Source organism: Cherax quadricarinatus, chromosome 68 (genome assembly GCF_038502225.1).
Source record: "Cherax quadricarinatus isolate ZL_2023a chromosome 68, ASM3850222v1, whole genome shotgun sequence".
NCBI lineage: Eukaryota > Metazoa > Arthropoda > Malacostraca > Decapoda > Parastacidae > Cherax > Cherax quadricarinatus.
This window is the reverse complement of record NC_091359.1, coordinates 21,572,274-21,596,865: the sequence shown is the minus strand read 5'-3', so window position 1 is coordinate 21,596,865 and position 24,592 is coordinate 21,572,274. Positions and strand designations below refer to the sequence as shown.

The following is a 24,592-nucleotide window of genomic DNA, read 5'->3' as shown; positions in this document are numbered from 1 at the left end:
AGGGCCCTTAGTCTATCCTCATAGGGAAGGTTTCTGATACATGGGATCAACTTTGTCATCCTCCTTTGTACATTTTCCAGAGCATTTATATCCATTCTGTAATACGGTGACCAAAACTGTGCAGCATAATCTAAATGAGGCCTAACCAAGGATGTATAGAGTTGAAGAACAACCTGAGGACGCCTATTATTTATGTTTCTTGATATGAAGCCAAGGATTCTATTAGCTTTATTGCGAACACTTATGCACTGTTGTCTTGGTTTCAGATTACTGCTAACCAGAACTCCTAAATCTTTTTCGCAGTCCGTAATATTAAGATCTACATTATTTAGTTTATATGTGGCATGGTTATTGTCCTGTCCAACATTTAGAACTTTGCATTTGTCTATATTAAACTGCATCTGCCACCTCTCCGACCACTGCATCAGTCTACTCAAATCTTCCTGGAGTGCTCTAATGTCCTCTTCAGAATGAATTCGACGGCCTATTTTGGTGTCATCGGCAAACTTGCTGATGTCGCTCTTTATGCCCTCATCTATGTCGTTTATGTATATTGTGAACAGCAGGGGGCCCAACACTGACCCCTGTGGAACACCGCTCGTGACGCTTCCTCACTCTGATTTCTCCCCATTTATGCAAACTCTCTGCTGCCTATTTGTCAACCATGCCTCTATCCAGGAAAAAATTTCTCCTCCTATTCCATGTGCCTTAATTTTCCTCAATAGTCTCTGATGTGGGACCCTGTCAAAAGCCTTACTGAAGTCCATATACACAATATATTCATTACCATGATCTACCTCCTCAAATACCTTAGTGAAAAAAGTTAATAAATTCGTTGATTCGTTGATTAATTTATGCTTTTCAAGGTGACTACGAACTGCCTCGGCAATTATTGATTCCATAAATTTTCCCACTATGGAGGTTAGGCTTATTGGTCTATAGTTCGAAGCTAAGGACCTGTCACCTGCTTTGAAAATAGGTATCACATTTGCCATTTTCCACTTATCTGGCACAATGCCAGTTTGTAGTGATATGTTGAAAAGATTAGCCAAAGGTTTGCTAAGCTCCTCTTTACATTCCTTTAGAACCCTTGCATTTTAAAAAAACAAAGTTTGATAGGGTCACAGGTAAAACGTTTATGAGGTACAGTTATTCAGTTGTATTTATTTAGTTGTGGGTGAGTAAGTGATTTTTAAGAAGAGACTTGAATTTATAAACAGTGTTTCTTTTATATTCACAGGTAATGAATTCCAGATTATTAGGCCTTTTATGTGCATTGAGTTTTTGCATAGTGTGAGATGGACACGAGGAACATCAAAGAGTTATCTGTGCCTTGTGCTATGGTCATGTGTTCTGTTGAGGTTGGTAAGGAGACGTTTGAGGGGAGGGTTTATATCCGAGTTAAGTGTTCTATGTGTGTAGTAGGTACAATAATAAGTATGGATGTTTTGCACGGTGAGATAAGATAAGATAAGATAAGATTTCGTTCGGATTTTTAACCCCGGAGGGTTAGCCACCCAGGATAACCCAGGAAAGTCAGTGTGTCATCGAGGACTGTCTAACTTATTTCCATTGGGGTCCTTAATCTTGTCCCCCAGGATGCGACCCACACCAGTCGACTAACACCCAGGTACCCATTTGCTGCTAGGTGAACAGGACAACAGGTGTAAGGAAACGTGTCGAATGTTTCCACCCGCCGGGAATCGAACCCGGGCCCTCCGTGTGTGAAGCGAGAGCTTTAGCCACCAGGCCACCGGGCCACCCAAGTAGGTTTAGAGTTTTGAATATTGGTGGAGTATGCTGCCTGTAGTGGGAATTTATCATTCTGACTGCAGCTGAGATGGTTTATTTTTGTTGAGCCCCATGCACAAATTCCATAGGTGAGATAGGGGTAAATAAGTGAGTGATATAGGGCCAGGAGAGCTGACTGTGGAACATAGTACCGTATCTTCGGTCTTGGAAATTTTCTTGGAAGTTTGTTGTACATGTGTTTGAAATTTGAGTCTATTATCAAGGTGGATTCCTAAGAATTTTCCCTCTGTGAGCTTTGTGATAGGTGATCCGTTTATCATTATGTTAAGAAGGACATCTGTAGCTCTGTTTCCAAACTGAATGAAGTAGGTTTTGTCAATGTTGAGAGTAAGTTTGTTAGTCATCATCTAGGTAGATATTTTCTGTAATTCGGTATTTACATTATTGGCTAGCATGACAGGGCTTGGGTGACAGAAGACGAATGTAGTGTCATCTGCAAATAGTGTGGGTTTGAGTAGTTGCGATGCATTTGGTAGGTCGTTTATGTAAACGAGAAAGAGAAGAGGGCCAAGGACCTCTTCCTCAGTTTGCAGTTATGGCTTCTTGTTCTCTCTCGTGCTGTCATTAAGAATTTTCTTTATCTATTCTTCAAGGTCTTTTTAATACAGTGCTGAATAGTCCCATGATTAAAGGACTTTGGTATAGCTTTCAGTCTCACAAGTGGGGTGACTGAAAAAAAAATGAAAGAAAAGTTTGTTTATACATTTAGTAATTTATACAGAAGGGGTAACCAGCTCCTTTCTCCTGACATTTTATTCCCCTCATACAACACACATGGCTTATGAAGGAAGAATTCTCCTCTTTCCCATTTAGGCTACTTTACAGTTATCTTGGCTGATATAATCTGGGTGGTAAGGAGCACTGTTTAGGAAGAGGAAGGCTTTAAATAGTAATTAATTGTACTTCAGTTCAAGATCTTTATCTCCCGCAGCCATTTTCTGTTTTCTAATTATTTTACAATAAGGCGAAGAAAAGAAATAACACAATTACTGTATATTACACCACAGAATGCTACCTCCATAAGCCATGCATGTCATAAGAGGCAACTAAAATGCCAGAACAAGGGGCTAGAACTCCATAATTTTTTGGCTGATTTACTAAACTTTTATTGTTTTTTGGTTCACAAAATTTAAAAAAAAATTCTTGCAGACAAAATGCTGTTTCTTTGAAGGAGGAGAGTTCAGTAGTTACTGCAACGACTATATAACCTACTATGTAGTACAAGGTAAGAGCAAAAGTACTTATGAAATCAGTATAATTATATTAGTAAAGATGTATTTTTCATTTACTATTTTTATTAGGGACCCACATGTGGAAAGGCTCCAGAGCCCAGTCTAGATGCATAAAATTGTTGAAATTACCTCTAACTAATAGGGAAACTCATTATCATCCTCATGTAACAAATCAGATCATTTTTATGCCTTCCCAAGGCATACATCTCACTTCATATACGAAGTGCCTTCCAAATGCATACATCTCACTTCCCAAGGGGAAGTGAGATGAGATCTCATCTCAGTTGCCAAGGGGAGTGAGATGAGATGTGAAGCTGTGTAGTTCCAGACATGGCAGCAAGTGGTTTACAGTTGCTCGTAAGTTGGAATAATGACTGTTTGGCCTTACATTAAAAAAATACCGTAAAAAACTATGAAAAATACAGCAGAACTCATAAGAGTTAAGTCTTAGAATTGACCAATCTATACCATACTTGAAACACATCCAAATTCCTCCAGTGTTCCTGTGTTTGAACTGATTAATGTAACTGCAAAATATATTATGGTAAATAAAACAGTATTGTATTTTTATATAGTGGTAAGGTATGGGTATTTGAATATTGAAAGCATATTTTGTTTTGTTCTCTTTCCATGGTGGTGTCTTAATGGTAGAGAAGGACTTGATCCAAGGAATTTAATGCACATACTGGTACTGTATTTTCTGGTGTAAACCTGATTACCTCTCATTCCCCATGCAATGTATGACTCTTATGGGTTCAGACTAACAGCTTTTCAGTACAGTAAACCCTTGAATTAATGATCTGATAGGGATGGGAGGGGTGTACATTATTGCCAGTTGTCCATAGATTCCAAGTTATGAAATTCATTTTTCATGATTTTAACATAAATGGACGAAGTTTGGAATCAGTGGACTTGGTCCATTGATTCAGAATACTACTGCAGAATAATGCTACAATTCACCACTGGCTCCCCGATTTTTTTTTTATACTGCGCACACTGACCATGAAGACCCATTCTCTCACATGTGGGCCTACCAGCTTTCTCCTGGTTGATTTGAAGCCACTAGAATTTTGGCGTATTAGTACATCAAACACATTGGCTTGTAAAACGTATATAGTATTCAACTGAAACAGTCAAAGGGTTAATCATGAATCCCCAGCACACTCATGTTTTAAAATGCTGTATAAATTTTGTTGGTTTATAAACCTTTCGGTTGTTTTAGAATATTTCTATTTTTTATTAACACACTGGCCGATTCCCACCAAGGCAGGGTGGCCCGAAAAAGAAAAGCTTTCACCATCATTCACTCCATCACTGTCTTGCCAGAAGGGTGCTTTACACTACAGTTTTTAAACTGCAACATTAACACCCCTCCTTCAGAGTGCAGGCACTGTACTTCCCATCTCCAGGACTCAAGTCCGGCCTGCCGGTTTCCCTGAATCCCTTCATAAATGTTACTTTGCTCACACTCCAACAGCACATCAAGTATTAAAAACCATTTGTCTCCATTCACTCCTATCAAACATGCTCACGCATGCTCGCTGGAAGTCCAAACCCCTTTCACACAAAACCTCCTTTACCCCCTCCCTCCAACCTTTCCTAGGCCGACCCCTACCACGCCTTCCTTCCACTACAGACTGATACACTCTTGAGGTCATTCTGTTTTGCTCCATTCTCTCTACATGTCCAAACCACCTCAACAACCCTTCCTCAACCCTCTGGACAACAGTTTTGGCAATCCCGCACCTCCTCCTAACTTCCAAACTACGAATTCTCTGCATTATATTCACACCACACATTGCCCTCAGACATGACATCTCCACTGCCTCCAGCCTTCTCCTCGCTGCAACATTCATCACCCATGCTTCACACCCATACAGGAGCGTTGGTAAAGCTATACTCTCATACATTCCCCTCTTTGCTTCCAAGGACAAAGTTCTTTGTCTCCACAGACTGCACTGCTCACCCTTTTCCCCTCATCAATTCTATGATTCACCTCATCTTTCATAGACCCATCCGCTGACATGTCCACTCCCAAATATCTGAATACATTCACCTCCTCCATACTCTCTCCCTTCAGTCTGATATCCAATCTTTCATCACTTAATCTTTTTGTTATCCTCATAACCTTACTCTTTCCTGTATTCACTTTCAATTTTCTTCTTTTACATACCCTACCAAATTCATCCACCAACCTCTGCAACTTCTCTTCAGAATCACCCAAGAGCAACTGTGACAACTCCCACTTTATGTGTGATTCTTTATCTTTTAACTCCACACCTCTTGCCAAGACCCTCACATTTACTTCTCTTACAACCCCATCTGTAAATATATTGAATAGAATAGTGTATACATTATTTGTCACATGTACCTTAGTAATCTAATAACACATACATATATGTACAGTTAATGTTGCAGTTTAAACATTAACTGTACATATATGTATGTGTTATTAGATTACTAAGGTACATGTGACAAATAATGTATACACTATTCTATTCAATATATTTACAGATAGGGTTGTAAGAGAAGTAAATGTGAGGGTCTTGGTCTTGTTTGATAGGAGTGAATGGAGACAAATGGTTTTTAATACTTGACATGCTGTTGGAGTGTGAGCAAAGTAACATTTATGAAGGGGTTCAGGGAAACCGGCAGGCCGGACTTGAGTCCTGGAGATGGGAAGTACAGTGCCTGCACTCTGAAGGAGGGGTGTTAATGTTGCAGTTTAAAAACTGTAGTGTACAGCACCCTTCTGGCAAGACAGTGATGGAGTGAATGATGGTGAAAGTTTTTCTTTTTCGGGCCACCCTGCCTTGGTGGGAATCGGCCAGTGTGATAATAAAAAAAAAAATATGTACAGTTGTACTTGGAACTATTCAGTACAAAATCTATAATTTGTCTCACTGGTAAAGAGTAATTTAATATATGTTAAGGTTGAATTCAGCATATTGCTCAGTGAAATTTAGACTGAACATGAATTCGTAGTTTGGAAGTTAGGAGGAGGTGCGGGATTGCCATAACTGTTGTCCAGAGGGCTGAGGAAGGGTTGTTGAGGTGGTTCGGACATGTAGAGAGAATGGAGCGAAACAGAATGACTTCAAGAGTATATCAGTCTGTAGTGGAAGGAAGGCGGGGTAGGGGTCGGCCTAGGAAAGGTTGGAGGGAGGGGGTAAAGGTTTTGTGTGCAAGGGGCTTGGACTTCCAGCGGGCATACGTGAGCGTGTTTGATAGGAGTGAATGGAGACAAATGGTTTTTAATACTTGACGTGCTGTTGGAGTGTGAGCAAAGTAACATTTATGAAGGGGTTCGGGGAAACTGGCAGGCCGGACTTGAGTCCTGGAGATGGGAAGTACAGTGCCTGCACTCTGAAGGAGGGGTGTTAATGTTGCAGTTTAAAAACTGTAGTGTGAAGCACCCTTCTGGCAAGACAGTGATGGAGTGAATGATGGTGAAAGTTTTTCTTTTTCGGGCCACCCTGCCTTGGTGGGAATCGGCCAGTGTGATAATAAAAAAATAAATAAATGAAATAAGTAGTTTTACTTGTATTAAAATTTAACTTTTACTGAACATGGGCAAGTTTTCCTTTTCTTATGACCATATTTAGTGTTAACTGAAAGGAAGAGAGTGTAGAAGAAAGTAAGAAAGATAGAAAAGTGAATATCTTTTTCTTCTTTCAACAAACTGCTGTATCCCACCAAAAGAGGGTGGCCCATAAATAAAAAAGTTTCTCTTTTTAACTTTAGTAATGTATACAGAAGAAGTTATTAGCCCCTTGCTCCTGGCCTTTTAGTCATCTCTTATGACATGCATAGCTTACAGAGAAAGAATTCTGTTCCACTTCCCCATGGAGATAAGTAAATATATAGTTGTTTGCAATGTGTGTTACTGGGTGTGTATTTGGAAAAAATCAAATTTTCAAAAAAGTAAATATAACCCCGTAGCCTGGCTAGCAAAGCTCTCGCGCCACACACACAGAGCCCGGGTTTGATTCCTGGCGGGGTAGAAACATTTTGATGCATTTCCTTACACCTGTTGTCGTGTTCACCTAGCAGCAATTAGGTACCTGGGTGTTAGTCGACCGGTGTGGTTCACATCCTGGGGGACAAGATTGAGTACCCCAATGGAAATAAGTTAGGTAGTCCTCGATGGCGCACTGACTTTCGTGGGTTATCCTGGGTGGCTAACCCTCCGGGGTTAAAAATCCAAATGAAATCTTTTCTTATCTTAACTCTAAATATATTTATAAAGTTATTACAATAACTGTTTAAGTAAGTAAATTTATTTAGGCACAGGTACACACAAGTACAATTATCATACATAGTGTAAATTGTTTGGGATGACCCAGACAAGTCAGACAAAGTGACTTATTTCCATTTGCAAAATGGCTGTCCGTGCATGTAAAACTCTCACCTTGTATTAGATTATCATGATGAAAGATGTGACTTTGTGGGGAAATGTGATGGAAGTTTGGTTAAGTTAGCAATAGAACTAGGCATTAACCCTTAACCTTTTCAGGGTCCGTCCCATAGATCTACGGCTTTACATTCAGGGTCCAAACCGTAGATCTACGTCATGAGCTCAGCTCACTCTGATAAACTGTGAATGGCACATTTGGGCCTAGATATGAGAGAATACATGTATGTGGTATGTGTGCACCACATAAAACAAATCCTGCAGCACTGTGTGTATAATGAGAGAGAAAAAACTGAGACCATGATTTTCGATTAAAACAGCGACTTTGCAGTGTTTCTTCGTATGTTTTTTATAGTTGTATTTGCGATTTCTTGGTCTCATTTGATAGAATGGAAGACATGTTACTGAAATAGAGATGATTTTGATTGGTTTTAGCACTGGAAATGGCTTGAAACTGAGCTCAAAATAGCGGAAATGTTAAATTTTTGCCGATGTTCAAGAGTAAAAAAACGACCTCACACGTCTAATACACACCAGCTGGTGGGTCTAATATACATTCACAAATGTGGTGATGACATTTATACAATTATTACAATATTGCATAACAGTAAATCTTCTATTTTTTGGTATGAATAAACATTCATTATGTGAATAAAAAATCAAAATGGAATTTATTTGTAAAGCCTCAAAACATAACTAATGAACAGAGGAAATGTTAGTTTAGCACCAGGAATACCTACATTGTTTATTCTGGACCCTATTTTGAAATTGGAATATTTTGAACTTTGTGTTAAATTGGCCAAATTACCAACTTCCGATCACTTTATTTTGTAGTTGAAACAGTTGACTTGGTGATTTCTTGTGCTCAATCGATAGAATAGAAGTAATACTAGTGAAATAGATAAGAATTTGGTCGACTGGAATAATGTAATTGGCCTAAAATGGGAGTCAAAGTCGGCAAAATCGCTGATTCGTAAATATCGTTGACACATCAAAATTCGCGAGAGCATAATTTCGTCAATTTTCCATCAAATTTCGCACTTTTTGTTTTATTACCTTCACAAAAAGATTCTCTATCATCTCATAAGAAAAATAAAAATTTTGTTTTTTTTTGAAAATTCTTGGACACTGGGGCACCACTTCAGATTTTGGCCTTGGACCCTGAAGGGGTTAATATATGTTAGTGTAAACTTTTTATCTAATATTTATATGCATTTATAAGTGGAAAAAAAAGGTGTTCCACTTTATGGCGATTTCCACTTTATGGTGGTAGCCTGGAACCTAACCTGCCATATAAGTGGGAACCTACTGTATACTACGACGATGCTTAACCCTTTGACTCTTTTGGTCGTATATATACGTCTTACGAGCCACTGTTTTTGACTGGGAGTGATCATGTCGGAGGATCTCACCTTCAAGGACCATAACATTGTATCAATCGCATCTGCTAGAAAAATGACAGGATGGATAATAAGAACCTTCAAAACTAGGGAGGCCAAGCCCATGATGACACTCTTCAGGTCACTTGTTCTATCTAGGCTGGAATATTGCTGGACACTAACAGCACCTTTCAAGGCAGGTGAAATTGCTGACATAGAAAATGTACAGAGAACCTTCACGGCGCACATAACGGAGATAAAACACCTCAATTACTGGGAGTGCTTGAGGTTCCTAAACCTGTATTCCCTGGAATGCAGGCGGGAGAGATACATGATTATATACACCTGGAAAATCCTAGAGGGACTAGTACCGAACTTGCACACGAAAATCACTCACTACAAAAGCAAAAGACTTGGCAGACGATGCACCATCCCCCCAATGAAAAGCAGGGGTGTCACTAGCACGTTAAGAGACCATACAATAAGTGTCAGGGGCCCGAGACTGTTCAACTGCCTCCCAGCATACATAATGGGGATTACCAACAGACCCCTGGCAGTCTTCAAGCTGGCACTGGACAAGCACCTAAAGTCGGTTCCTGATCAGCCGGGCTGTGGCTCGTTCGTTGGTTTGCGTGCAGCCAGCAGCAACAGCCTGGTTGATCAGGCTCTGATCCACCAGGAGGCCTGGTCACAGACCGGGCCGCGGGGGCGCTGACCCCCGGAACTCTCTCCAGGTAAACTCCAGGTAATCATAAATTCTGGCTGCTTCAGATCAAGCAGGAGAAAGCTGGTAGGCCCACATGTGAGAGAATGGATCTGTGTGGTCAGTGTGCACCATATAAAAAAAAATCCTGCAGCACGCAGTGTATAATGAGAAAAAAAAACTCAGGGAGAAGGCTTACAGCTTTTCATCTCATCCCCTGCATACATCAGCCTTACTAGAGATATTAACAATGCAAGGAATTCACAAGAGCAGGTGAAATATACACAAACACTGATCTCTGGCTGAAGGAGACTCGAGCCTACGAACCTTGGAACAAGGTACGCAGTGCTTTACCAATCTACCCACACTGGACCAATACCTTGGAGTCCAGCTTGCACTAGACTTTGATCCAAGGCAGCCAGCTTTCAGGGAGAAGGCTTACAGCTTTTCATCTCATCCCCTGCATGCATCAGCCTTACTAGAGATATTAACAATGCAAGGAATTTACAAGAGCAGGCGAAATATACACAAACACTGATCTCTGGCTGAAGGAGACTCGAGCCTACGAACCTTGGAACAAGGTACGCAGTGCTTTACCAATCTACCCACACTGGACCAATACCTTGGAGTCCAGCTTGCACTAGACTTTGATCCAAGGCAGCCAGCTTTCAGGGAGAAGGCTTACAGCTTTTCATCTCATCCCCTGCATGCATCAGCCTTACTAGAGATATTAACAATGCAAGGAATTTGCAAGAGCACGCGAAATATACACAAACACTGGTTCATAGGCTCGAGTCTCCTTCAGCCAGAGATCAGTGTTTGTGTATATTTCGCCTGCTCTTGCGAATTCCTTGCATATATATATATATATATATATATATATATATATATATATATATATACATACATACATACATACATACATACATACAATGGACCCTCACCATATGATGGCATCACCATACGTTAAATCCACCATACGATACATTTTAACACAAAAATTTTGCCCAACCTCACACTAAAAAACTCACCTTATGTGATTCGTTTGAGACGCGTCCCACGTGTGGCCTCAGCTGTCCCGTGGGTGCCAGTGTTTACAAGCCAGCCAGTACAGTCGCATCCACGCATACAATCGGAACATTTCATATTATCACAGCGTTTTTAATGATTGTCACCATGGGCCCCAAGAAAGCTTCTAGTGCCAACCCTGTGGTAAAAAGGGTGAAAGTTACTATGGAAATGAAGAAAGAGATAATAGCTAAGTACGAAAGTGGAATGCATGTCTCGGAGCTGGCCAGGTTGTATACCAAACCCCAATCAACCATTGCTACTATTGTGGCCAATAAAACAGCAATCAAGGAAGCTGTTCTTGCAAAAGTTGCAACTTTGTTTTCGAATAAGAGATCGCAAGTACTCGAAGATGTTGAGAGACTGTTATTGGTGTGGATAAATGAAAAACAGATAGCAGGAGATAGCATCTCTCAAGTGATCATATGTGAAAAGGCTAGGAAGCTGCATGGTGATTTAATTAGAAAAATGCCTGCAACTAGTGGTGATGTGAGTGAATTTAAGGCCAGCAAAGGTTGGTTTGAGAGATTTAAGAATCGTAGTGGCATACATAGTGTGATAAAGCATGGTGAGGCTGCCAGTTCAGACCAAAAAGCGGCTGAAAAATATGTGAAGGAATTCAAGGATTACATAGACAGTGAAGAATTGAAACCTGAACAAGTGTTTAATTGTGACGAAACAGGCCTGTTTTGGAAGAAAATGCCAAACAGGACCTACATTTCTCAGGAGGAAAAGGCACTCCCAGGACATAAGCCTATGAAAGACAGGCTTACTCTCTTGATGTGTGCTAATGCTAGTGGTGATTGCAAAGTGAAGTCTTTATTGGTGTATCACTCTGAAATTCCCAGAGTGTTCAGGAGAAACAATGTCCTCAAGGCTAATTTGTGTGTTATGTGGAGGGCAAACAGTAAGGCATGGGTCACTAGAGACCTTTTCTGTGACTGGTTACACATGCATTTGCCCCCACTGTGAAAAATTACCTCCTGGAAAATAAATTGGACCTTAAGTGCCTCCTGGTATTAGACAATGCTCCTGGTCTTCCTTCAGACTTGGCAGAACGACTTTCTGGGGACATGAGCTTCATTAAGGTGAAGTTTTTGCCTCCTAATACCACTCCTCTCCTGCAGCCCATGGACCAGCACGTCATTTTAAACTTCAAAAAACTGTACACAAAAGCTATGTTTCAAAAGTGCTTTGTAGTGACCTCAGACACTCGATTGACTCTAAAGAGAGCTTTGGAAAGATCACTTTAGTATCCTCAGTTGTGTAAACCTTATAGGTGACTGTAGGAAACGTACGACACGTATCCTCAGCAAGACCAACACCTATCAAATTGAAGAAAAGCCTCCAAGTTACATCATTTTACCGGTCAGCAACGTTGCCACTAATGTTTCAAAAATGTTTGACAGAAAACTAGCTAAAATATCTACCAGCTCTTCAACTACTATTAGGAACCTAATACAAAAACCCAAGCATGATTCTGGCACAAGTGCAGGAATCTACACTATACCATGTGGGGGGTGTGACAAAGTATATGTAGGGGAAACAGCCAGAACTCTGGACATTAGAATAGCAGAACACAAAAATGCTTGCAGAAATGATGACCGCAAAAACGCATGTGTTCAACATAGAGACGATGTTGGACACCTCATGAAATTCAATGAAGCTAAACTAGTTATTAAAGAAGACGACTTAAGACGGAGAAAATGCATTGAAGCTGCACTAATTTCTGTCAGTAACACTATAAAGCAAAAATCCGGTAGTTACAGTATTTCAAAATTACTAAGCAAGAGGATATTACCCATCCTGGGAACTGGTGTTACTTGATGCCAGCAGGTCCCTCTCTTGCCTCACCTCCTTAGTTCCATTATTACTACTACTACTACTACTACTACTACTACTACTACTACTACTACTACTACTACTACTACTACTACTACTACTACTACTACCACCACCACCACCTCTACCCACGCGTCACCTCACCTGACTCCTTCCACTATATATATAAATGTTTTCTTAGTTTTCTCTGTATTAGGACTGAAGAAGCCACTCGTGGCGAAACGTTTCCTTTAATAAATGTCCTGAACTGTACATAAGTGTCTATGGAATTTGTGCATGGGGCTCAACAACAATTAACCATCTCAGACCACTAATTACCCAACAAAAGGCTGCAGTTAGAATGATAACAAATTCTCATTACAGGCAGCACACTCCACCAATATTCAAAACACTCAACCTACTCACCATACAAAACATCCATACTTATTATTGCACCTATTACATACATAGAACACTTAACTCTGATATTAACCCTCCCCTCAGACATCTCCTTGCCAACCTCAACAGAACACATGACCATAACACAAGGCACAGATCACTCTTTGATGTTCCTCGTGTCCATCTCATGCTATGCAAAAACTCAATGCACATAAAAGGCTCTAAAATCTGGAATTCATTACCTGTAAATATAAAAGAAACACTACCTGTTTATAAATTCAAGTCTCTTCTCAAAGATCACTTACTCACTCAAAACCAAATAAATACTGAATAACTGAACCTTACAAATTGTATATCCTAAATGTTACTCACAATTATATCACACAAATGTTAAACCTAGGACCCAATCTAACTTTGTTATTTTTTTAAATAAACTACCTAACAGAATACTCCATTCGACTGAATGTACAGCAATGCATGCAACCATATGACCTGTCTTTGTAATACTCATTTGTGCTTTATAGTTATCTGTTTACAATAATGTTTTATCACTGATTTCATCATTGCTTAGTTAATCTTAAGTTAATTTTAAGCCAGCCCGTAATGCTATGCATATAAGTGGCTTTGGCATGCTGCTCTTACCTGTATTTTTTGTACCTCTGTATGTATGCTAAAATTACTAAATAAATAAATAAATAAACAGGAGGTACAGGCCTCTGTGGACAGATATGTTGTGCAACAGAGGTCCAGTGACTCTCAAGCTGGTCCTAGTGGCATTAAAAGAAGAAGGGAAGTAACCCCGGAAAAGGATGTGCTACCTAAAGTCCTAATGGAAGGGGATTCCCCTTATAAACATTAACAACTTCCACACTCTTCCCTCCTCCCATCCCATCAATCATCACCAGATCTTCAGTAAAGGTAAGTGTCAGTTTGTGTGTATTAAAATTAATATTTCATGTGGTAAAATTTTTTTTTTTTTTCATACTTTGGAGTGTCAGGAATGGATTAATTTGATTTCCATTATTTCTTATGGGGAAAATTAATTCAGCTAATGATAATTTCAGCATACAATGAGCTCTTAGGAACGGATTAATATCGTATGGTGAGGGTCCACTGTATATATTCAATTCAAATTCAAATTCAAAGTTTATTCTCTATAAGGATTACAATGCGGAGTTTACAGATTTTGGTTATTGTGTGGTTTACATGTAGTGAAATACTAATTACAGAGGGGGCCACTAGAACACCTAGCAAGACTAGGCATTTCGGGCAAACTTAGATTAATTCTTAACCCTAAATTATTACAAATTGTGGAGTTGACTAAATACTAAGTGACTAAATACTAATTTGTGAGTTTACCAATGTGAATGCTTTTGTTTTGGCACAATACTTAGTTTCTATATTAGACTATCACTATATATATGCACACAAAGATCGCAGTCAGTGGGACTCAATACCACTTACTGGGGTAGACAAGATTCCCAGGCAGCACTCTTGACCACTTGGTCATCACAAATGCCACATAAGCTGGGCAGCCTGGTTCACAAGCTGTTTCTTTCCCAGCCAGGGCACATCAGTGAGCCTCAAGCATGGATTCAAGCTATTTCACTCTCTTGTATGTTCTGACGTCTCAAGCGATTTTTATATCAGTGCACCAAGCAGAAACAAGTGAGTATAGTCACAGGATGACATTTATGAGATACAATAATGAGAAACATTTTTGAGATACAATTTATGAGATACAATTATTAAGTATTTGTTTAGTTGTGGGTAAGTAAGTGATTTTTGAGAAGAGACTTGAATTTATAAACAGTGTTTCTTTTATATTCACAGGTAATGAATTCCAGATTTTAGGGCCTTTTATGTGCATCGAGTTTTTGCATAGCGTGAGATGGACACGAGGAACATCAAAGAGTGATCTGTGCCTTGTGTTATGGTCATGTGTTCTGTTGAGGTTGGTAAGGAGACATTTGAGGGGAGGGTTTATATCAGAGTTAAGTGTTCTATGTATGTAGTAGGTGCAGTAATAAGTATGGATGTTTTGTATGGTGAGTAGGTTTAGAGTTTTGAATATTGGTGGAGTGTGCTGCCTGCAGTGGGAATTTGTTATCATTCTGACTGCAGCCTTTTGTTGGGTAATAAGTGGTCTGAGATGGTTTATTGTTGTTGAGCCCCATGCACAAATTCCATAGGTGAGATAGTGGTAAATAAGTGAGTGATATAGGGCCAAGAGGGCTGACTGTGGAACATAGTACCGAATCTTCAATAGTATGCCTACAGTCTTGGAAAATTTTTTGGAAATTTGTTGTATATGTGTTTGAAATTTGAGTCTGTTATCAAGGTGGATTCCTAAGAATTTTCCCTCTGTGAATTTTGTGATAGGTGATCCATTTATCATTATGTTAAGAGACACATCTGTAGCTCTGTTACCAAACTGAATGAAGTAGGTTTTGTCAATGTTTAGAGTAAGTTTGTTGGTCCTCATCCAGGTTGATATTTTCTGTAATTCGGTATTTACAGTATTGGCTAGCATGACTGGGCTCGGGTAAGAGAAGACGTATGTAGTGTCATCTGCAAATAGTGTGGGTTTGAGTAGTTGCGATGCATTTGGTAGGTCATTTATGTATATAAGAAAGAGAAGTGGGCCTAGGACACTTCCCTGTGGGACACCAACTGTAATTGGCTGTGCAGAAGAGTTTGCCCCATTTGTGTACACATATTGGCTTCTGTTGCTGAGGTATGACTTTAGGTAGTTGAGGGATGTTATGGGGCTATAGGACCCAACATGTATTTATAAGTAACAGTTACTCTGGAATACCTAATTATATTGAATTGATGGGGACTTTGCTCTAAATGTCAGAAGGACTGATCAACCTTATGACTGAGGCAGCTGGGTCAAGCCTATTTTTCTCAATATAATAGGTTATACTATAGACACATAAACACACAAATTTAAATAAGTAGTTTATAAAGTTGTATTTCCTTTTGTAAAAGTAAAATTAAGGTGTGGTAGAATTGTGGTAACTGGAGAATTGTGCTTGGCAAATAAGTAGTTTATAAAGTTGTATTTCCTTTTGTAGAAGTAAAATTAAGGTGTGGTAGAATTGTGGTAACTGGAGAATTGTGCTTGGCAACAGTCTTTTGTTTTGGTGGGAGGAGCTTAGCCTCTTTCTCTCTCTCCCTCGCACTGACTCGGTCTCTCTGTGGCTGGCCTTCAACCTGGCAGGATCTCTGGGTCCTTCTTCTATCTTTTGGGGCATTATGTGTGCTCCAGGGGTGAGTTTTTTTTTATAATTTAAGTTGTGACCACCATACCCAGGGTGACTAAAGTGTGTCAAAACACTGGTTAGCCCAGAGTTATGTCAAGGAGAGAGGACTAAAGTTGTTGAGATATACCATGTGGGAGAACAGCTATGCAGTGTGTAGATCGTTGTTTTGAAAATGTGAGGCTGTAATTGTATATTCTGTACATATCTATTGAGAATACAGTTATATTTTTATAGTAGTAGTTTACATAACCTGTGAAGAGGGCTGGTGAAAGGGTATCAGAGACACTCAGGATGATCAGCCATGATGTAAGTATTACCCCTAGACAAATAAGACCATTAAGTAAAAGCTACCCCACACTAGAACATGTAGTGAGAACCTTACTATCAAAGTAATAAGGGACAAACCAACGTAACATGGGAGCTTGACCGGGAGAGTTATTTGACTGCTAAAATAACTCAAAACATTCTTTGAACTATATGTGCTGGTATGGGGTAATAACAGTTGCATGTTTCTGGTAGAAGATTTACCAAGGTGGTGTCAGTGGAAGTGTTGTTTTCATATATTAGTTTACAGGTTGTTTTTCTCCTAAGGTGGGGGGAAAGGGAGTAACACATTTTTGTTGTGGTTATGGTAAGTGCTATGTGCATAGTTTACATTCAATTTGTGTTATTTTATGTGCCTGTGGGAAAACTTTGTCCACTGATACTGTAAGAGGGAAGCAAGTGTTTAAAGATAAAACTATGTCAGAAGATGAGTCTTCAGATTTTTTAGGCTTCAGGGAAGAAGGTAATAATTCATCAGTAAACATGCCTGTTAATAGTGAAGATGAGGAATCACCTACTCCAGGTGATATGGAAATGGAGAGAATGAGACTGAAATTAGCTGTACTAGAGGCTGAAATGAAATTAATGAAAGCTAAGGAGAAAGAACGTCAAAGGTTAGGAGGTTCAGAACAAGAGCCTGAGCAGTACTTTAACATAACTAAAGCTGCAAATTTTGTCCCTAAGTTTACAGAGAGTGACCCAGATAGGTATTTTTCTTTTTTTGAGAAGACTGCTTTGGAGCAAGGATGGCCCAAACAGAAGTGGGCTACCCTAGTTCGCACACAACTTGTGGGTAAAGGATTCCAGAGAGTAGAGACTCTGGAGGGGCAAAATTTTTCTGATTATGATAAGATTAAAGAGGAAGTATTGCTTGCATACCAAATGATACCTGAGAAATATAGACAAAAGTTCAGAAATAAAAAATTTCGGGATGGGCAGACCTTAACTGAGTTTGGGAATGAGAAACTGTTCCTTTTTAAGAAATGGGTTTGTTCTAAAGGAGTTAATAAAGACTATAACAAATTAGTAGATCTGATGGTTCATGAGGAATTGTACAATACAATCCCTGTTGACCTCAGAGAATATTTAGAGGACAAAAACCCAGATAATCTTTCTGAAGCACTGGATCTAGGTGACCGATTTTTGGCTCGCAGGGAATTGGTAAGTAAAAACAGTCATGCTGCTTCTGAAAATTTCCCCACTCATTCTAAACCTTATTCCAAGTCTTATGGTCATAAAGGTAAGTGGGACAAGAATTTTCAGGAACAAATGAAGGCTGAGGTGCCCTATGAAATAGAAGGAAAAGGTAAGTCAGCTGGAGTTCAAAGTTTACCTAGACAATCAGATAATGTTTCAGGTCCTCGAGTAAACAGTACCAGTCCTACACCAAATGGTAAAAATACCTTTAAGAGTTATGCCTGTTACTACTGTAACAAAACTGGACACACTCAAAAGTTTTGCTGGTCAAGGCGGAGAGATCAGGAAAGGGAGGAACCACCCCAGAGGACTCTAACTGCAGAGATACATCCAGTTGCCTGCATTAGGTCTTCAAGGCAAGGTGAGGAGGAACCTTTGGATCTAGACCCCAGGATGTGTATATTTTCTAGTAGGTCCACAGTTGGTTTGCAAAAGGATGTAGGCAGAGTTGAGAACATATTGTCCTTGAGAGATGGATGTAGCACCTACTCTTTGCTACGTGCTGGAGTGCTACCAGTGTCTAAGGATACCTATACTGGGGTAGATATATTGTTGAAGGGTATTACGGGTTCAACCATAAGGACACCTGTACACAAATTATGGGTAGAATCTGCATACCAAGTTGGCTATCTCCCTGTAGGTATCTCAGATGAAATTCCCTTCAAAGGGGTCGACCTCTTATTAGGGAATAATGTTATGGGTCTGTTAGACAGTGAGGAACAACTAGTTTGGGGGAAACCAAATCCCAAATGTTGGGAGGAAATGGCTAGGAAAACCCTGCCAGACCTTCTCCCTGATGGTTCCACCATGAGAAGTATGGCTCATGATCATGCTACCAACAGTCTTCATATTTCTCATGAGGATGGTGAGGGCTTAAGTTTGGTAACTCTGCTTTCTGATGTTGAACTGCAGTCAACTGAAGAAAAGGATGTTCCAGCCAGAGCTGAGCATGATTGGAGAATGGATCAGTTAAATAATGTGAGAGAGGCTGCACCTGCTAGGGTGCAATTAATTTCTGTGCAGGAAAATGTCGCTGTTGCTGAGGAAGAGATTTTACAGTTAAATAAGTGTTTTCATTTCAGGGAGGAAACTCTTACAAAGAATTCACCTCTGTTTGCAGTATCGATGGAAGGAGAACAAGGGTTTTGTCCCCAGATGGTGATGTCCAAGGTTTCCAGGCATTTCTTCTGGTCTCAGCTGTGGGAGACTGTCAGAGAGTATATTGAGACCTATCATGTCTTTCAATTTATAGGGAAACCTAGTCTAAGTATTAAACCTGTTCCCCTCCAGTCTATTTCAGCACCAGGTGAACCCTTCAGCAAGCTGGTAGTAGATGTACTTGGTCCATTCCCAAGGACCAAACTGGGGAATGATTATTTACTCACAAATATTTGCTCCACTACCAGGTACCTGAAAGCAGTCCCTCTGCATAAGATAACAGCTCGTGTAGTCTTAAGGGTTTTGATGAAGTTCTTTTTTCATGTTTGTTTTCCTCAAGCAGTGCAAGAAGACCAAGGGCCTAACTTTACCTCAAAGCCTTTTAGAAATGTTTTGAAGGGACTAAAAGTAGAGCCTCAGTGTTCAACTGTGTATCACTCTCCATCTCAAGGGGAAATAGAGAAATTACATCAAACCCTCAAGACAATGATGCCAGCCTATGGAATAGACAATACTAACAACTGGGATGAGAGGATCCCTTTCTTTGTATTTGCTGAGTGGGGAAGCACTGGAATCTCTGAGCTATTGGCTTGGGGAGGATGGTGATGCTCCCCCCTCGGAGCTTTTTCTCAGTTTCAGACACTGTTTGACTCGTATGAGGTGGATGGTACCAGTGAACGTGCCCATCAACCAGACCAGGATGATGATGTGGGACCATAATGTGGACCATGATACTCTGGAGGCTGGAGAGGAAGTGCTGATACTGGAGAAAATTCATGTGAAAATCTGTATGGCAAGTTGCTGTGAGCTGAACATGTTGTGGGGGAAGTTCCCAGGGGTTAGATATAAAACCCACACCCCCAAGCAAGAGAAGAATGAGTATAGTGTACACAGTAACCGGTTAAAGGGTTTGAAGTTATGTCAAAAATTCAGAGAGACCAATGTTTTAATGGAATGTAAAGGGCTGCAAAACAATCTGTATGAAATACCAAAAGTGTATTTAAGAAATAACATGTGTGTAAAAGATTTTGGGAAATGCATGCTTGGTTTTAATGAGAAAAATGTTGGAGAGTTGGCTCAGCCACCTTGGAACTTTATAAAAGTTTGGGATGTCAGTAATGGGGAAAAGTTGAAACTCAATGAAGAAATTGTTAAGGAAGCTGAGTCAATTCAACAATTTTTGTGAGGGAAAAATCTGTATGAAAAATTGGAGATGGAGGAAGAAGTGAAATTCTTCCAACACCAGTTTGTAGTGCTTAGTGAGAGTCAGTGGGCATTCCCATGCTTCATGGTTCCCAAATTAGATGGCACCCTGGGCATAAACACTGACTACCACAGAGTACGTTTAACAACTAAGGTTTACAGGGTTAGAAAGATTGATACTTATGCACTAAAAGATGCAAACATTTTAAATAAGCTAAAACATGGAAGATGTGATTTCCATGGTCTGTGTTCCAGTACCATTTTAATGTGTGTAATGCAAATTGTGTTCATTGTGTGCTTAAAATTTGTGTGTGAGATGGAACGTGATGGTGTTTGTGTAAACTTGATGTATCCAACCTGGGTGCAAAGAGAAGTCTTTGGTGTTTGTTGTTGCACTGCGAGAGGTTGCAGAACTGTTATTGTCTATGAACAACCTTCTAAGTTTAAATGTCAACATTTTACCACAGGAAAGAAAATTTTCATTTTGGGGCTGGCTATTCAGCATTTGTACATGTCTCAGGATCTCTTCATCCTGTTCCTGTGTATAGTGACTAAAATCAGACTCTTAAAATGGGCTTTGTTCCTACAGCCTTTTAATTTGAAAGTTAAATATATAAAAGGCTCAGAGAATGTGGTTGCTGATGCTCTCTCTAGATGTTTCATGTAGATGCATGGTGCATACTTTGTACATAGTGTTTGTCATGTGCTGACCTTGTTGTTTTTGCAGTGGTGAACTCTCGGCGAGCCTGAGTACTCTCTACCAGCCGTCTGACTGTAAAGGAGTTGAGTCGGAGCCAAAAGTGTGACGAGGGTCAGGGTGTACGTGAATGTGAGTTGAGGCAGTGGTTGACAACCTTCGGTAACATGAGACGTTCAGGAAGGTATGTGATGTGGTGTCTTGGTGTGCTCTATGTACAAAACGGCCCGACGATTTGCCTTTGTGGTCCCTTGGACCCCTCCATGTTCTATGACAGCCTCCTCATAATAAGTTTGGAGGATCTGTGTGGAGTGGGACCTCGGAAGATAGGCTTAAGTGCCTGACCATGTTAAGGATCGTGAGTGTTGACTGGAAGTCTCACTGTTTGGTTCGGCCACCAAGTGAGAGACACCTTGACATGTTTTGTGAAGTTTCCTGCCTGGGGTACACCTGACTGCTCTGGGTTTGGCTCTACTCTCGTCTCCTGATCAGGAAGATGCCACCCTGGAGTACCAGTTGCTTGCTGGATTACCATAGCAGAGGCACAGGCCTGTTGGTGCGGGCTTTCACAGTGGGCATTGTGTGAAAAAATTTTGCATTGTAATGTGTATTGTTTAAAAGTCACTAAAATTGTAAATAGTTACACACTTGAGTATATGGGTATGGTTAAATTGCTTTTCTAAAAAATTCTGCAATCTCTTGTAAATAACAGTAAAGTGAAGAGTAGTTATGGTGCTGGGAAAATGTAGCATTTCTAGTAGTCTTGTTTACCGCCTTCAGACTTAAGCAATATACTTTTACTAGCCGTATCCTGAGGGACACAGCTAGCTTTTGTGAGACTTCGTCTGGAGGTGGGGGTGTTATGGGGCTATAGGACCCAACATGTATTTATAAGTAACAGTTACTCTGGAATACCTAATTATATTGAATTGATGGGGACTTTGCTCTAAATGTCAGAAGGACTGATCAACCTTATGACTGAGGCAGCTGGGTCAAGCCTATTTTTCTCAATATAATAGGTTATACTATAGACACATAAACACACAAATTTAAATAAGTAGTTTATAAAGTTGTATTTCCTTTTGTAAAAGTAAAATTAAGGTGTGGTAGAATTGTGGTAACTGGAGAATTGTGCTTGGCAAATAAGTAGTTTATAAAGTTGTATTTCCTTTTGTAGAAGTAAAATTAAGGTGTGGTAGAATTGTGGTAACTGGAGAATTGTGCTTGGCAACAGTCTTTTGTTTTGGTGGGAGGAGCTTAGCCTCTTTCTCTCTCTCCCTCGCACTGACTCGGTCTCTCTGTGGCTGGCCTTCAACCTGGCAGGATCTCTGGGTCCTTCTTCTATCTTTTGGGGCATTATGTGTGCTCCAGGGGTGAGTTTTTTTTTATAATTTAAGTTGTGACCACCATACCCAGGGTGACTAAAGTGTGTCAAAACACTGGTTAGCCCAGAGTTATGTCAAGGAGAGAGGACTAAAGTTGTTGAGATATACCATGTGGGAGAACAGCTATGCAGTGTGTAGATCGTTGTTTTGAAAATGTGAGGCTGTAATTGTATATTCTGTACATATCTATTGAGAATACAGTTATATTTTTATAGTAGTAGTTTACATAACCTGTGAAGAGGGCTGGTGAAAGGGTATCAGAGACACTCAGGATGATCAGCCATGATGTAAGTATTACCCCTAGACAAATAAGACCATTAAGTAAAAGCTACCCCACACTAGAACATGTAGTGAGAACCTTACTATCAAAGTAATAAGGGACAAACCAACGTAACAAGGGAGTGCCCTCTTATACCATAGTGCGACACTTTTATGCAGAGCAAGTCATGGTCAACTGTATCAAAAGCTTTATGTAAGTCAATGAAGATCCCCAGTGGGACTTCTTTTTTCTTTATTGCAGTGTAAATATGTTCTATTTTTTTATTATTATTATTAATACACTGGCCGATTCCCACCAAGGCAGGGTGGCCCGAAAAAGAAAAACTTTCACCATCATTTACTCCATCACTGTCTTGCCAGAAGGGTGCTTTGCACTACAGTTTTTAAACTGCAACATTAACACCCCTCCTTCAGAATGCAGGCACTGTACTTCCCATCTCCAGGACTCAAGTCTGGCCTGCCGGTTTCCCTGAATCCCTTCATAAATGTTACTTTGCTCACACTCCAACAGTACGTCAAGTATTAAAAACCATTTGTCTCCATTCACTCCTATCAAACATGCTCACGTATGCCTGCTGGAAGTCCAAGCCCCTCGCACACAAAACCTCCTTTACCCCCTCCCTCCAACATTTCCTGGGCCGACCCCTACCCCGCCTTCCTTCCACTACAGACTGATACACTCTTGAAGTCATTCTGTTTCGCTCCATTCTCTCTCTACATGTCCGAACCACCTCAACAACCCTTCCTAAGCCCTCTGGACAACAGTTTTGGTAATCCTGCACCTCCTCCTAACTTCCAAACTACGAATTCTCTGCATTATATTCACACCACACATTGCCCTCAGACATGACATCTCCACTGCCTCCAGCCTTCTCTTCACTGCAACATTCATCACCCATGCTTCACACCCATATAAGAGCGTTGGTAAAACTATACTCTCATACATTCCCCTCATTGCCTCCAAGGACAACGTTTTTTGTCTCCACAGACTCCTAAGTGCACCATTCACCCTTTTCCCCTCATCAATTCTATGATTCACCTCATCTTTCATTCAAAGTTTATTCTCTATAAGGATTACAATGCTGAGTTTACAGAAATTTGGTTATTGTTTTGTTTACATGTAGTAAAATTGTGATTACAGAGTGTACCACTAGAACGCTTAGCATGGCTAGGCATTTCGGGCATACTTAGTTTTATTCTTAATTGTAAAATATTACAAATTATGAGGTAAGTTGGTATTATGGCTAAGTGACTAAATACTAGTTTGTGAGTTTAGCAATGTGAATGCTTTTGTTTTGGCACAGTATATAGTTTCAGTATTGGAGTATCACAGGATTCATTATTTTAAGACTGAGATTAATATTTCTGTTTATGGTCAAATGAGTGAGCGAGTGTAAGTGTGAACCACCAGGTGGTATTCGTGTAGTTAGTTGACGGGGTGTATCAGGGAGATAAGATGTTTTCTAATGGTAGTTTTGAAGGTGATGAATGTGTCTGCAGTTCTAGAGTTCTCAGGTAGGGTATTCCAGATTTTAGGGCCTTTGACATACATTGAATTTTTGTAAAGGTTTAGTCGGACACGGGGAATGTCGTAGAGATGTTTGTTTCTGGTGTTATGCCTGTGGGTTCTGTCACAACTATCAAGAAAGCGTTTTAGGTCAAGGTTGATATTAGAGTTTAAGGCCCTGTAGATATAGATTGCACAGTAGTAAGTGTGGATGTACTGAACTGGGAGTAAGTTTAGATCTTTGAAGAGTGGGGGGGGGGGAGCTGCCAGGGATGGGATTTAGTGATTATTCTTACTGCAGCTTTTTGTTGGGTTATTATTGGCTTTAGGTGTGTTGCTGCAGTTGATCCCCAAGCACAAATAGCATAGGTGAGGTATGGATAAATAAGTGAGTGGTATAGTGTGAGAAGGGCATTTTGCGGCACGTAGTATCGTATCTTGGAGAGGATCCCAACCGTTTTGGATACTTTTTTGGCTATATGCTGGATAAGGGTGCTGAAATTCAGGTTGTTGTCAAGGTATAAGCCTAGGAATTTTCCCCCATTATTTCTGGTAATTAGAGTGTTGTCAATCTTAATGTTAATTTGTGCATCTCCTGCTCTGCTACCAAACATAATATAGTAAGTTTTGTCAGTGTTAAGCGTAAGTTTATTGGCTGTCATCCAAGTCGATATTTTAATCAGCTCCTCATTCACAATGGTGTTGAGGGTGGCAAGATTAGGGTGAGAGATGACATAAGTCGTGT

General features: G+C 40.1%; 1 long non-coding RNA gene across 1 annotated transcript; it reads left to right on the top strand.

The window, feature by feature from the left end:
- LOC138854772 (uncharacterized) lies at positions 1-22,275 on the top strand. The gene is made up of 4 exons (XR_011393944.1): positions 1-3,037; positions 14,392-14,496; positions 14,662-16,104; positions 20,707-22,275. It is a non-coding gene; the product is annotated as an uncharacterized lncRNA (long non-coding RNA).
- The last annotated feature ends 2,317 nt before the right edge of the window (positions 22,276-24,592 follow it).